A 15,151-nucleotide genomic window follows, 5' to 3' on the forward strand; every position below is an offset into this window, starting at 1 on the left:
TGCTCCAATCTTTTCACAATAAACTATGCATTGTTTTGTGTGTGTGTGTGTACGTTCCTGCGTGTGTGTTTACATGTCTACACATGTCTGTATAGAGTAGCTGGTGGATTGCTTTATTGTAGCATTTACTGGGATGACAGGGCAGCTAAGGTGAACAGTTATTAGAGTGTGAGTGGCATACTCTTGTTCTGTAATAAAAAGTCTGCAACAATAACAGAGGATAAACCTGCTACAACTCCAATAACTATTCACTTCCTTAAGTTGGGGAGTTGCTCTCGCTCTCTCTCTCTCTCTATCAGTGCACGTATTCTTATCTGCTCCCACCCATTTCTCTACACTCAACATCTCCATTTAAACTCCGCTCCCTATCTCCAATCGATCACCTCCATTTTCCACTACCATTATCCAATTTATCCTGTGTGTGAGATGGGACTTACTTGGGGTATAAAGATGCATCCCACTTCCCCTCTCAGTCCCTCTGCCCTTTCTATCCCCTGTCACTTTCCCGTTCTGCCCCCTCCTTCTCTCTACCCACTCCTTCTTCATATGTCTCCTTCCCTCTCCCTCTCTCTCTCTCTCTCTCTCTCCTCAGTTACTCCCTGTCTCTGTCCCTCTCTCCCTACTGTTTGTCCCTGTATGTCCAGTGTGGTCTTCTAGCGTCTGTGTGGAGTTTTATTGGAGGTAGATTAAACGGGTTGAGCTGTAATGAGATGCGTCATTTACTGCAGGAGTATGAATCTCCATCTGCCTCCATCTGCCCGTGCTTTTCTGAGGACCAACGCACACATACACATGCACTCATGCACACACAAACACTCATGGAGCAGGTGTGCATAGGGGGCTCCTTGTGGAGTCATTCTGATCGAGTCAGCTGCCTATATCTCTTTTTCTACACATGGAGTGAGAGAGGAAATGGAGAGGTAGAATGGAGGGAGTGTGTGAGGGAGGAGAGAGACAGAATAAGACAATGAGAGAGGGGAGGGGGGGGGGGTAAAAGTGAGAAGAACGTTATTCATGTCAAACAGATAGTGTCCGAATACCCACACAAGCGTACTACATACATTTGAAGACGGAAGTTTACATACACCTTAGTCAAATACATTTAAACTCAGTTTTTCACAATTCGTGACGTTTAATCCAAGTAAAAATTCCCTGTCTTAGGTTAGTTAGGATAACCACTTTATTTTATGAAAGTGAAATTTCAGAATAATAGTAGAGAGAATGATTTATTTCAGCTTTTATTTCTTTCATCACATTCCCAGTGGGTCAGAAGTTTACATACACTCAGTAAGTATTTGGTAGCATTGCCTTTAAATTGTTTTGTCACAACTTTGGAAGTATGCTTGGGGTCATTGTCCATTTGGAAGACCCATTTGCGACGAAGCTTTAACATCCTGACTGATGTCTTGAGATGTTGCTTCAATATATCCACATAATTTTTCTTCCTCATGAAGCCATCTATTATGTGAAGTGCACCAGTCCCTTCTGCAGCAAAGCACCTCCACAACACAATGCTGCCACCCCCGTGCTTCACGGTTGGGATGGTGTTCTTCGGCTGGCAAGCATCCCTCTTTTTCCTCCAAACATAATGATGGTCATTATGGCCAAACAGTTCTATTTTTGTTTTATCAGACCAGAGGACATTTCTCCAAAAAGTACAATCTTTGTCCCCATGTGCAGTTGCAAACCGTAGTCTGGCTTTTTTATGGTGGTTTTGGAGCAGTGGCTTCTTCCTTGCTGAACGGCCTTTCAGGTTATGTCGATATAGGACTGTGGATATAGATACTTTTGTACCCATTTCCTCCAGCATCTTCACAAGGTCCTTTGCTGTTGTTCTGGGATTGATTTGCACTTTTCACACCAAAGTACATTCATCTCTAGGAGACAGAACGTGTCTCCTTCCTGAGCGATATGACGGCTGCGTGATCCCATGGTGTTTATACTTGCGTACTATTGTTTGTACAGATGAACGTGGTACCTTCAGGCGTTTGGAAATTGCTCCCAAGGATGAACCAGACTTGTGGAGGTCTACAATTATTGGCTGATTTCTTTTGATTTTCCCATGATGTCAAGCAAAGAGGCACTGAGTTTGAAGGTAGGCCTCGAAATAAATCCACAGGTACACCTCCAATTGACTCAAATGATGCCTATCAGAAGCTTCTAAAGCCATGACATCATTTTCTGGAATTTTCCAAGCTGTTTAAAGGCACAGTCAAGTTAGTGTATGTAAACTTCTGACCCACTGGAATTGTGATACAGTGAATTATTAGTGAAATAATCTGTCTGTAAACAATTGTTGGAAAAATTACTTGTGTCATGCACAAAGTAGATGTCCTAACCGACTTTCCAAAACTATAGTTTGTTAACAAGTAATATATGGAGTTGTTGAAAAATTAGTTTTAATGACTCCAACCTAAGTGTATGTAAACTTCCAACTTCAACTGTGCTTAAACTGCATATACTGTATGCACTCATCGGCATGTACTGTTCAGTAAAAACTATGCAGTATGCTACGGCCGCAACGCAGTAATGGCTCCTGACTAGCTGAGTAGGTGGGGCGGGCCGTGTGTGGGTGGATTTTTCCAAATTCAACAGACATACATTTCATGAACCAGTCTGATGGTAGCTCATTTCCAATTCCAATAGTTTCTCTAAACTCTAAATAGTATAGGAATGGATGTATAAGCCTACTCAGGCTGGTTGGATGCAGACTATCATATTTAACCTATACCGTAGCCCACATAGCCCATATATCCTTTTAAAAAGGGACTGACGACAGAAACAGATCATTTGGTTCCATTTCAACATATTTATTAGTGAAACCAAAGTGCTGTAACATATATTTCTTTTCACCAAAACCTTTCAAATGTTCAAATCAAAAGGCTATTGCACAGAAAAACATGGACAGTCAGGCGCATTGCAAATTCAGAACCGCTGGACAGCAACATAATAAACTAAAGCACTGATCATTGGGAATGAGATCAGAATGACTGCTAAGGCTTGATCCATGAATTAAATAATTAAATAGGTAGCCTAGCCTACAAAACAAAAACAATCCATGTGTTCAAATCAAACAGCCTGATTAACATGATGTCAATAACGCAGCCACATCCCGAGTCCCCGGTTCCCGACACATTCAGAAATCAAATGATGGTTTAGTATTTAGTTTAAAGGGTCTGATGAAGGCCAAGGTAACAAAAAAAACTGAAATCCACTTCAGGTAAAAAAAAAAAAAACATTTTTTGAAAGACTTCTGTTTTCAAAGATGCAAAACTTGTGATAATTTTAAGGAAAACAAAAACTATGTAGCCTATATTTGAACACCACCACAGAAGCTTCGCTATTCGGCAAGTTTACAATTAAGTAACTTAGATTTGTTGTTTGGCTACTTGAAGAGAACTAGGGCCCATCAAAAATGTGCATCAAATTCTACTCGACGAAGAGCTGATATGAGTATAACATTCTGGCATTTAAACCCACAATATTTCAAACGTTCTATTTTCGCATACTGAGAATGCTTCATGTGCAATTGAGTTGTTTTCCGTTATTCGTTTATTTCGGTAGCGCCTCCCCATATCTAATTGATCAGCTGTTGTCAAAGCCGAAATGAGTATGACATCCGGGCATTTAATATATTCTAGACTTTTGAAATGTCGCATACTATTAAACTTCATTTTTTCGCATATTCAAATGGCCTACTATTTAGGACGCAAGTATGGATATTTGGACATGGACAAAATCTATAGTACTAGATTTTACCCCAAAGTCAGGTGACCCCCCCCCACCCCTTTTCCAATCCCTCCACCTCACTCCGTGCCTTTTTTGCTGAATGTGTTACGATGGGATGATTAGGCCCCCCTCCCCCATGTCATGGTGGGGTTGGCTTAGTTGACACATACGGCCTCTGACTGCTCTCCTCCTCCGCTTCTCTTTGTCTCATTTTTCTCTCTGTTAACAGCATCGCAGGTTCCTTCACACTCCTGGGTGCCAGTATGTGATACATTGTAGATGTGTGTGTCTGGCATGTGTGAGAAAGAGCTCTTTGATCTGGAGAGCCTGTCTTAAAAGTGTCGAGAACACACACACACGCACGCACGCACGCACGCACGCACGCACGCACACACACACACACACACACACACACACACACACACACACACACACACACCAGTGTTAAAGATGGCCATTAGAAGAGCCACTGTGCCACCTGGAGACTCATCAAATATTGACCATCTGTCTGGAACTGCGGCTCTAACGGAACACACACTTATCTCACTCACACACACACACACACACGCAAACACACATTCATACACACACACACACACACACACACACCAGTCGAGTGTAGCGGAGGGCACCATGATAAGGGCAGCAGAGCAGCAGGGAGTCGGACCATTGAACACCGCTCACGGGCTTCTGGGAATCTCGTCTCAGAGAGAGGAAGGCACCGAGGAAGAAAGAGAGAGGAAAAGAGAAAGTGATACAGGGATGGGCATTTCTAGAGTCCTCCAGCTGTCCCGGAGGCATCCCGTCACTCTCCGGTGCCTCCCTCTTGACCCGCGTGGGCGATCAGTAGCCCTCTGGAACAGACTCACAGGATGATCATATACTGTGTTTACAGTAAGGAATAGGATAGATAGATAGACAAAACTAGATAGATAAACAAAACAAACCCAAATTTTGTTTATCTGGTCATGGAATATATACACTGAGTACACGAAACATTAGGAACACCTTCCTAATATTGAGTTGCACCCCCCTCCTCTCCCCCTTTTGGCCCTCAGAACAGCCTCAATTTGTCGTGGCATGGACTCTACAGACACACGCAGTATACACACACGTACACACAGATTTTGTGTTGTAGATATGTGGCAGTAGTGTAGTGGCCTGAGGGCTCACACTTAATTTGTTCTGAAATCTGTTGTGTAATGTCATGTTTTTAATTGTATATAACTGCCTTCATTTTGGTCGGTCTATGTCATGGAAAGAGTAGGTGTTCTTAATGTTTTGTATACTCAGTGTGTATTTGAAAGGCTTAAGGTTGTTGGTCATAGAAACAAAAAGTTTGCACGAAAAAAGATGCCTACTGTACACACATACACACACCAGTGGAGGCTGCTGAGTGGAGGATGGCTCATAATAATGTCTGGAACAGAGCAAATGGAATGGTTTTAAACACATGGAAACTATGTGTTTGATGTTGTTGATACCTTTCCACTTATTCTGCTCCAGCTATTACCACGTGCCCGTCCTCCACAAATAAGGTGCCACCAACCTCCTGTGACACACACACACACACACACACACACACACACACACACACACACACACACACACACACACACACACACACACACACACACACACACACACACACACACACACACACACCTGCCTTGCTGTCCAGAGACCCGGCTCTCTGTGACTGTACAGCCATGACAGTGCCATGTGGTCTATTAGCATTTGCACTCAAATTTGCTTATCCCGCCTCACCGTGAGTGTGTTTGCACGTCCATGTGTGTGTTTTAGTGTTTATGTGTTTTTAGTGTGTGTTTGCGTGTATACGTGGGTTTCTGAAAAGGTGAGGGGACAGATTTTGCCGTTTAGAGGAGCAGAAGTTTAAGTGTCAGAGCACAAAGTGTCTTTGTATCTGTGCTGTTCTTGAGTGGACCTTCTCTCTGAATTACTTGTGATAGTGTGACTGTGTTTTGCTCTCTCTACAAATGCAGCCTAAAGGCTAAGCAATGTTTTTTTTAAATACGGAAAGACTTGTTACATCACATTCTGTCTGCTTTCTGTTGCTGCAGTGTTTGTCTGAGACATACGCGGATGCAGACACACATGCAGATGCACGGCACAAACAGAGGGAGAGAGAGAACTGTTGTCTGCTATTTTTGACGTGGTTTTCTGTCACGTAACATTAGTAAGTTATATCAATGTTTCAAGTTTGAAGTATTTGTCACATGCGCAAGTGTAGTGAAATGCTTAACTTACAAGCCCTACCCAACAGTGCATTATTTAATATAAAAATAGTATAACTAAAAACTATTTAAAAAACACAAAGAATATGTAGAAGAATGTAAGCTGTCAGTATCAGTACCAAATATACAATGTGCAAAGATACTGGAGTATTTGCGGTAATGTCACAGTATCTAACGAAGGTGGCGCCCCTCCTCGGTTGGGCGGCGCTCGGCGGTCGTCGTCGCCGGCCTATTAGCTGCCACCGATCGTTGTTTCTGTGTCTTTTGGTTTTGTCTGTCTATCCCGCACCTGTTTTGTGTTTGTCATTAGTGGGGGGTTATTTAGTGTGTATTTTCAGTTGGGGTTCTCGTGCGGGATTGTTTTTTGTCCACTCAGGACAGTTGCGAGTGTAAGCTGTTCTTTCGCTGTTATTGTCCATTATATTGCCGGGCTGCACCCCGTGCACTTATTTTTCAGTGCGCTTATTTTGGGAATGTGTTTTCCCCTGGCGGACTTCGCCACGCGCCCTGTGCCCTACGGCTATTGCGTTTGCAATTATTATTATTAAAACACAGTTGCTCCGGCCCTCTGTCTCCTGCTCCTGATTCCACATCTCCACTGGTCCTAGACAGCCGTGACAGAATCCCGCACCACTATGGAGTCAGCAGAAGCAGAAGCGCCGTCCATGGCTGAGCAGGTCTCTCAACACGCCAGCCTCCTCCACCGCCTAGGCTCGGCCATGGACCAGGTGTTGGCCCGGTTGGAGAACTGGGAGAGAGGTGCTTCCCCAGCTGGACCTGCTCCGGTCCCTCACCCTGCGCCCCTACACACACCCCCTGAAGCGGGCGCCGGCGGTATCCGGATTACTCCTCCCTGGGAGTTCGATGGGACGGCCGCTGGGTGCAAGGGGTTCTTGCTCCAATTGGAACTATACCTGGCGACCGTCCGCCCCCCCCCCCTCTGACGAAGAGAGGGTGAGCGTCCTCGTCTCGTGCCTCACGGGTCGAGCCCTGGAATGGGCCAATGCGGTCTGGGATGGCCCAGACTCGGCTCGGGGCGACTACCCTGAGTTCACCCGCCGCTTCCGGGCGGTTTTCGATCATTCCCCGGAGGGCAGGGCGGCGGGTGAGCGGCTATTCCATTTGAGACAGGAGACGAGGAGCGCTCAGGATTTCGCCCTGGAATTCCGGACTCTCGCCGATGGATCGGGGTGGAATGGATCGGGGTAGCCTTCGCGAGGACGTCCGCCGGGAGCTGGCCTGTAGAGCTGGCCTGTACACCTCCACCCTAGACCAACTGGTGGATTTGTCCATTAGACTGGACAACCTGCTGGCTTCCCGGGGACGTTCCAGTCGAGGCCTGTTCGTTCTGCCTCCCAGTCCTCCCGCTCCACAGCCCATGGAGATAGGGGGGGCTGCGGCGAGGAGGACCGGAGGGGGGGTCTCTCCTGCAACCGCTGTGGGCGCAGAGGACACACTGTGGACCGGTGCTGGAGAGGTCCCCCCGGGAGTTCGGAGGGCAGGCAGAGCACTACTTCGACCCCCCAGGTGAGTCCGCACCAGCCACACCCAGAGCCCCCTGTCAACCATATGTACACCTCCGTTTGTTTTCCAGATTTTTCCCCTCACTTCCAGTATAAGGCACTAGTCGATTCAGGTGCAGCTGTGAGTTTTATGGACCGTGGGTTAGCGAAGAGGTTAGGGATTCCCCTGGTTCAGCTGGACCACCCCTTCCCTGTGCACGCCCTAGATAGTCGACCGCTAGGGTCAGGCTAAGTAGGGGAGGTCACAGTGCCACTGGTTATGCAGACGTGGGGGGGTCATGAGGAGCGTATCAGCCTGTTCCTCATTGACTCCCCAGCGTTTCCCGGTGGTACTGGGAATCCCCTGGCTAGCCACGCACAACCCTCAGATTTCGTGGAGGCTCTTACGGGGTGGAGGGCTCTTACGGGGTGGTCGAGGGAGTGCTCAGGTAGGTGCATAGGAGTTTCCATCGGTGCGACTACGGTGGAGAGTCCAGACCAAGTCTCCACCGTGCACATTCCCTCAGAGTATGCCGATTTGGCTATCGCCTTCAGTAAGATGAAGGCGACTCTATTACCCCCCCATCGACGAGGGGATTGTGCGATAAACCTCCAGGCCGACGCGGTTCTTCCTAGGAGTCACGTGTATCCTCTGTCTCAGGAGGAGACAGTGGCTATGGATACATACGTCACTGAGTCCTTGAGACAGGGATACATTCGGCCATCTAAGTCCCCCGTCTCCTCAAGCTTTTTTTTCGTGAAGAAGGAGGGAGGTCTGCGCCCGTGCATTGACTATAGAGGTCTAAATGCTATCACAGTGGGTTTCAGTTACCCGCTACCTCTCATTGCTATGGCAGTGGAGTCATTTCACGGGGCGCGCTTCTTCACGAAATTAGATCTCAGGAGCGCGTATAACCTGGTGCGTATCCGAGATGGAGACGAGTGGAAAACCGCATTTAGTACCACATCGGGCCATTATGAGTACCTCGTCATGCCGTATGGGTTAAAGTACGCTCCCGCTGTCTTCCAATCCTTTGTGGACGAGGTCCTTCGGGACATGCTCGGGCAGGGTGTGGTGGTGTACATCGATGACATCCTGATTAGCTCCGCCACACGCGCCGAGCATGTGTCCCTGGTGCGTAAAGTGCTTGGGCAGCTGGCTGCTGGAGCATAACCTATACGTCAAGGCTGAGAAATGTTCTCCAAACGAGCCGTCTCATTTCTAGGATATCGCATTTCCACCTCGGGGGTGGAGGTGGAGTGTGACCGCGTGACGGCTGTGCGTAATTGGCCAACCCCATCCACTGTGAAGGAGGTGCAGCGGTTCTTGGGGTTTGCTAATTATTATCAGAGGTTTATCCGGGGTTTTGGCCAGGTGGCGGCTCCCATTACCTCACTGATGAAGGGGGGGCTGGTGCGGCTACGATGGTCAGCAGAGGCGGACAGAGCCTTCCATCGTCTGAAGGTTCTGTTTACCAACGCACCCGTCCTGGCGCATCCGGACCCCTCTTTGCCATTCATAGTGGAGGTGGACGCGTCCGAGGCTGGGGTAGGAGCTGTGCTATCGCAGCGCTCGGGGGCTCCTCCGAAGCTCCGCCCATGTGCCTTCTTTTCTAAGAAGCTGAGCCCGGCGGAGCGCAACTATGATGTGGGGGACCGGGAGCTGTTAGCCGTGGTCAGGGCTTTGACGGTGTGGAGACATTGGCTTGAGGGGGCACGTCACCCTTTCCTCATCTGGACCGACCACTGTAACCTAGAGTATATTCGGGCAGCGCGGAGGCTTAATCCCCGTCAGGCAAGGTGGGCCATGTTTTTTACGAGGTTTCACTTTACCCTCTCGTACATTCCAGGTTCCCGGAACCCGGAAGGCTGACGCACTGTCACGTCTCTACGACACCGAGGAGCGGACCATCGATCCTACTCCCATACTCCCCGCCTCCTGTCTGGTGGCACCGGTGGTATGGGAGGTGGATGCGGACATCGAGCGGGCGGGTCGGTCAGAACCCACTCCACCGCAGTGTCCCGTGGGCCTGAAATACGTTCCGCTTGGTGTTCGCGATCGCCTGATCCGATGGTCCCACACTCTACCCTCCTCGGGTCATCCTGGGGTGGCACGGACAGTGCGGGGCCTGAAGGGAAGGTACTGGTGGCCCACCTTGGCTGAGGATGTTCGGCGTTATGTCTCTTCCTGTTCGGTATGCGCTCAGTGCAAGGCTCCTAGGCACCTGCCTCGAGGGAAATTACAGCCCCTCCCCGTTCCACAGCGGCCTTGGTCTCACCTCTCGGTGGATTTCCTCACGGATCTCCCGCCGTCTCAGGGGAATACGGCGATCCTGGTCGTTGTGGACAGGTTCTCTAAGTCCTGCCGTCTGCTCCCTTTGCCCGGTCTTCCTACGGCCCTGCAGACCGCGGAGGCCCTGTTCACCCATGTCTTCCGGCACTATGGGGTGCCCGAGGACATCTAATCGGGGTCCCCAGTTCACGTCCAGGGTGTGGAGATCGTTTATGGAGAGGCTGGGGGTCTCGGTCAGCTTGACCTCGGGGTTCCACCCCGAGAGTAATGGGCAGGTAGAGCGCATTAACCAGGATGTGGGCAGGTTCCTGCGGTCGTATTGCCAGGACCGGCCAGGGGAGTGGGCGCAGTTCGTGCCATGGGTCGAGATGGCCCAGAACTCTCAGCGCCACTCCTCTACCAACCTGTCACCCTTCCAGGTGGTATTGGGGTATCAGCCGGTCCTGGTGCCATGGCAACAGAGCCAGACGGAGGCTCCTGCGGTGGAGGCATGGGTGAAGCGCTCTCAGGAGACCTGGAATGGTGTCCAGGAGTGCCTGTGAACGACACAAGGAGAGCGCTGACCGCCACCGCAGTGACGCCCCCGTGTATAATCCGGGGGACAGAGTCTGGCTCTCGACCCGGAACCTGCCTCTCCGCCTGCCCTGTAACACACCTAAACGAGGTGTGTTACAGGTTACAACTTCCTTCATATTACCGCATTAACCCCTCGTTTCATGTGTCTCTCCTCAGGCCGGTGGTAGTGCGCTTTTCAGTGCGCTTATTTTGGGAATGTGTTTTCCCCTGGCGGACTTCGCCACGCGCCCTGTGCCCTACGGCTATTACGTTTGCAATTATTATTATTAAAACACAGTTGCTCCGGCCCTCTGTCTCCTGCTCCTGATTCCACATCGCCACTGGTCCTAGACAGCCGTGACATGTAAGCATGTACTGTATTAGGAGAAAGTGACTGGTTATTATTAATAGTATGGCAGCAGGGTGTGTGGGTGTGTCCGTGGTGGTGTGTGCGTGTGTGCGTGCGTGCGTGCGCAAGAGTGTCAGTGTAGGTGTTATAGGCGATTATACAGTACATGTAAAGAGGGCTGAAAAGTGACTGGTATCTGGAATATATAAATACTTATGGTCATATACTAATGGTAAAATATACATGTAAACAGGAGTGATAGTGACCAGTACCAGGATGAATAGATTGATACTAATGTTAATGGCAATCAATAAACAGCAGCATAGTGGCAGTGATACATCTAATCAATAATAGTTTTAGCAGCAGCTTAGGTGTGTGTGTGTGTGGGGGCCTGCTAGTGTGTGGCGTCGGCAATGATTGAGTGAGTGAGAAAGGGTGTGCGTGAGTTAGTGTGTGTATGTGAGAATGTGCTTGCGCGTGCGAGGTAATGAGTGAGTGGTGTGTGTGTGTCTGAGCAGGTGAACAGGGAGTACAGGAAGTGCCTAAGGGCCCACATCCTCGGGTCCCGAGCTTGGTGACGGGCTTGAAGGGCACTATGGTGTTGAACGCTGAGTTGTAGTCGATGAACGGCGTCCTCATATAGGTATGCCCCTTTTCAGGTGGGAGAGGGCAGTGTGGAGTGCAATTGACATTGTGTCACCTGTGGATCTGTTGTGGAAGTATGCAAATTGGAGTGGGTCCAGGGTATCTGGGATGATGGAGTCGATGTGTGCCATGACCAGCCTTTCAAAGCACTTCATTATTACAGATGTGAGTGCTACAGGGCGGTAGTCATTGTGTCTGGTTGCCTTAGAGTTTTTGGGAACAGGAAAGATGGTAGTTGCCTTGAAACGTGAGGATTACAGACTGGGACAAGGAGAGGTTGAAAATGTCAATGAAGACACCTGCCGGCTGGTCTGTGTGTGTGCGCGTCTGTGTGTGCTTGCATGTGCAAGTGTGAGTGTTGAAGCATGTGTGTGCATCTGTTTGAGTTAGTGAGTGTTTAGTGTAATTACTCCTAAGTGTTAACCTGGGCCAATGTCTCTTTCGTCACACTGTCTGAGGGAGAGGGAGGGGCTGGGACTGTGTGTATTTCAGTGTGTGTGGCAGGTCAGAGAGATACACCTCTCTCCTATTGGCTGATACCCGAGAGGGTGTGTTTCAGGGCTGGGCCAGTGCTTGTGGGGAGGGGCCGTGAGTTCAGTCTTTCTCTTGCAGTGTGCTCAGTCAAGAGCGGAGTGTGTGAGTGTACACACAAAAGAGAGAGAACAGACGATAGAAATAGAGAGCGCTTCTATTCGGGTTTATTTGTCTCCTCCAGACACCCAGGACTCCTCTGGCTCTCTCTCTACCCGGCAGGGTGCTTGCTGATGGTGTAACACTAGATCAGCTCAGCCTCCCTCCTTTGGGAACTCTGGAGCGCCCTCTCTCACCTTCTGCGTTTGCTCTCCACCGACTGTCTGACTTTCTTTATTTGGAGTGTGTGAGAGTGTGTTTTACTCGGCAGGATTAGGCAGTCTCTATGCACTCTGGTACAAGCTGGTACGGTGGAGGGCGTTTCGTTCGTGAGTGTGTTGTTCGCCTCTCGCTCTGTGAGCCACACTTGAGTCTCTCATACACCCTTCGGATCTAACGGAACACGCACCTACTATTCCCAAGGATTTGGGATATGTGTATAAAGGTTTAGCCTCCTCTGCATTGTGGATACAGAGAGGACTACACATTACAACTTCACTGAGCAGGTGAGAGAGACGTACCACTTATTTCACTAGCTATCCACATGGACTGAGGTAGGTGCTTACGTGTGTCAGCTTGCAAATCTGTTCATATTGAGTTGCATACACTAGAGTCCTGTTCAGAGGAAGCAGAACTTGTGTTCGGCTTTCTGCAGTAAACCCTTAACTGAACTGAATATGTATTTTCTGCTTGGATGTTTGTCTGTGTGGTTTGTGGGCAGATTCCATGTTTTGGTGCTTTTGTAGGTCAGTGTGCTTTTTGATAGTTTGTGTGTGTGTAGTCAGGTCCATGTGACTGGTCTGTGGGCTATAGCCAAGGAAAGGTTAGAGATAAATTAACCAAATTCTTCTCTGCTGAGCCACAGAATATGGAGACATCCCCCTTACTATCCCCTTATACCCCAATCTGTACCCCTCCCCCCTGTCCTGCCCCCTCACCAGCTATCACATCCGCACCCTCCCCTCAGGCCCCCTGCTTGCATCACCCCCCCCCCCCATTAAGGCCCCATTCCCACATCCCCATCCAGCTCCTGTACACCCCCCCCACACACACAACCTTTATTGCTTCCCCATCCTCCCCTACACACACACACACACACACACACAAACACACACACAATCGCTGTCTACCCCTGGGGTCTCGTTCCAACAGCTGTTACATCCTCTACACTTTAAACACTCCGCTGGTCACAGTTTCAGGAATTGTTAAAAAAAAATCACAACATTCACTTAAAATGAACCTTACAAATAGCTGTGTTGGGTGATTTGGAAAGCCATAGTCAGTCCATAAATAATATAATACTGGTAGGAAAGGTTTTCATCTTTAGCTCACAATCTGTAGATACTATATGATTAGAAAGGTTCAAAATGTATGTAAAACATCACGGCACAATTGAAAAAGATATGGCACATGGAAACCAAACGAGGGTGGTCTATGGTGATAGGTGGGATGGGCTGAGAGTGGCTGAGGGGGGGGATTAAAGAGCTTATGTTTGGTAATGTATTATCGTTATGTGATTGCTTCATGTAAAAGTACCATGTATGTAAAATGTATATATAAAATGTATGTATACGTAGCAGAAAAGCTGTATAAAAAAACTAAAATATATGTGTGGATAATAAGGGGGGGTGGATAATAATAATAATAATAATATAATAATAATAAAAACATATATATATATATAATTATATATATATAAAAAAATTAAACACTCGGCTGCTGCTTCTCTGCCCTCTGCTCCTCTTTCCTCCCTCCACATCTCCTCTACCCTTCCTTTCATCCCTCCCTCACTAGTCTCCTCCTCCACGTCTTCTCTCCCTTGCTCCTCTCCTCCCTTCTTTCATTCCTCATCTCCCCTGCTGCCATGTACCGTCAACCACTCTATTGGCTACCTCTGCAACGAGCTCCTGTAAAACAGTAACCAGTTTGTGTGTTATATGCCTTAGACCTTGTATCCTCTGGAGGAATGCTGTATTACTCTCCCTGGGTCCTTTACCCAGGGAGAGAAATCTCTCTCTCTCTCTCTCTCTCTCTCTCAAAATTCAATAAACAAGGGAAACATTAGTTAACATTACACCCATGTTTTATTTTTTTTAGGAATAGAATGTAAAATGTCATTATTGGCTATGTACAGTGTTGTAAAATTTTTGACACATTTTATTTTATTCTAAAATGTATTAAATAAATAAAAAATCATCAGCAATCTACACTAAATTTTAGCAAATGTATTAAAAAAGAAAACCAAGAAATACCTTATTAAGGGAAGGCAGGTAGCCTAGTAGTTAGAGCGTTGCTCCAGTAACCGAAAGGTTGCTGGATCAAATCCCCGAGCTGACAAGGTAAAAATCTGCTATTCTGCCCCTGAGCAAGGCAGTTAATATAATCCACTGTTCCCCGGGCTCTGAAGATGTGGATGTCGATTAAGGCAGCCCCCCACACCTCTCTGATTCAGTTGGGTTAAATGCGGAAGATGCATTTTAGTTGAAAGCATTCAGTTGTATATACACAAGTATTCAGACCCTTTGCTATGAGACTCCAAATTGAGCTCAGGTACATCCTGTTTCCATTGATCATCGATGAGATGTTTCTACAACTTGATTGGAGTCCACCTGTGGTAAATTCAATTGATTGGACATGATTTGGAAATGCACACACCTGTCTATATAAGGTCCCACAGTTGACAGTGCATGTCAGAGCAAAAATCAAGCCATGAGGTCAATGGAATTGTCCGTACAGCTCCGAGACAGGATTGTGTCGAGGCTCAGATCTGAGGAAGGGTACCAAACATGTTTTGCAGCATTTAAGGTCCCCAAGAACACAGTGGCCTTTCTTAAATGGAAGAAGTTTGGAACCACCAAGACTCTTCCTAGAGCGGCTGCCCGGCCAAACTGAGCAATCGGGGGAGAAGGGCCTTGGTCAGGTAGGTGACCAAGAACCCGATGATCACTCTGACAGAGCTCCAGAGTTCCTCTATGGAGATGGGAGAAACTTCCAGAAGTACAACCATCTCTGCAGCACTCCACAATTCAGGCCTTTATGGTAGAGTGGGCAGATGGAAGCCACTCCTCAGTAAAGGGAACATGACAGCCCGCTTGGAGTTTGCCAAAATGCAACTGAAGACTCTCAGACCATGAGAAACAAGATTCTCTGGTCTGAGGAAATCAAGATTGAACTCTTTGGCCTGAATGCCATG

General features: G+C 48.1%; 1 protein-coding gene across 3 annotated transcripts in view; it reads left to right on the forward strand.

Annotated features, from left to right (window-relative positions):
- LOC106587065 (LARGE xylosyl- and glucuronyltransferase 2) overlaps window positions 1-15,151 on the forward strand; it is a 287,326-nt gene that overhangs the window by 180,931 nt on the left and 91,244 nt on the right. The window contains exon 1 of one of the 3 annotated variants that reach the window (XM_014174961.2): window positions 11,946-12,464. The exons of the other annotated variants lie outside the window; for them this stretch is intronic. The gene's annotated coding sequence lies outside the window, so the exon portion shown is untranslated. Of the gene's footprint in view, window positions 1-11,945; window positions 12,465-15,151 lie in introns of those variants that run through there. 3 annotated transcript variants of the gene reach the window in all.

Source organism: Salmo salar, chromosome ssa26 (assembly GCF_905237065.1).
Source record: "Salmo salar chromosome ssa26, Ssal_v3.1, whole genome shotgun sequence".
NCBI lineage: Eukaryota > Metazoa > Chordata > Actinopteri > Salmoniformes > Salmonidae > Salmo > Salmo salar.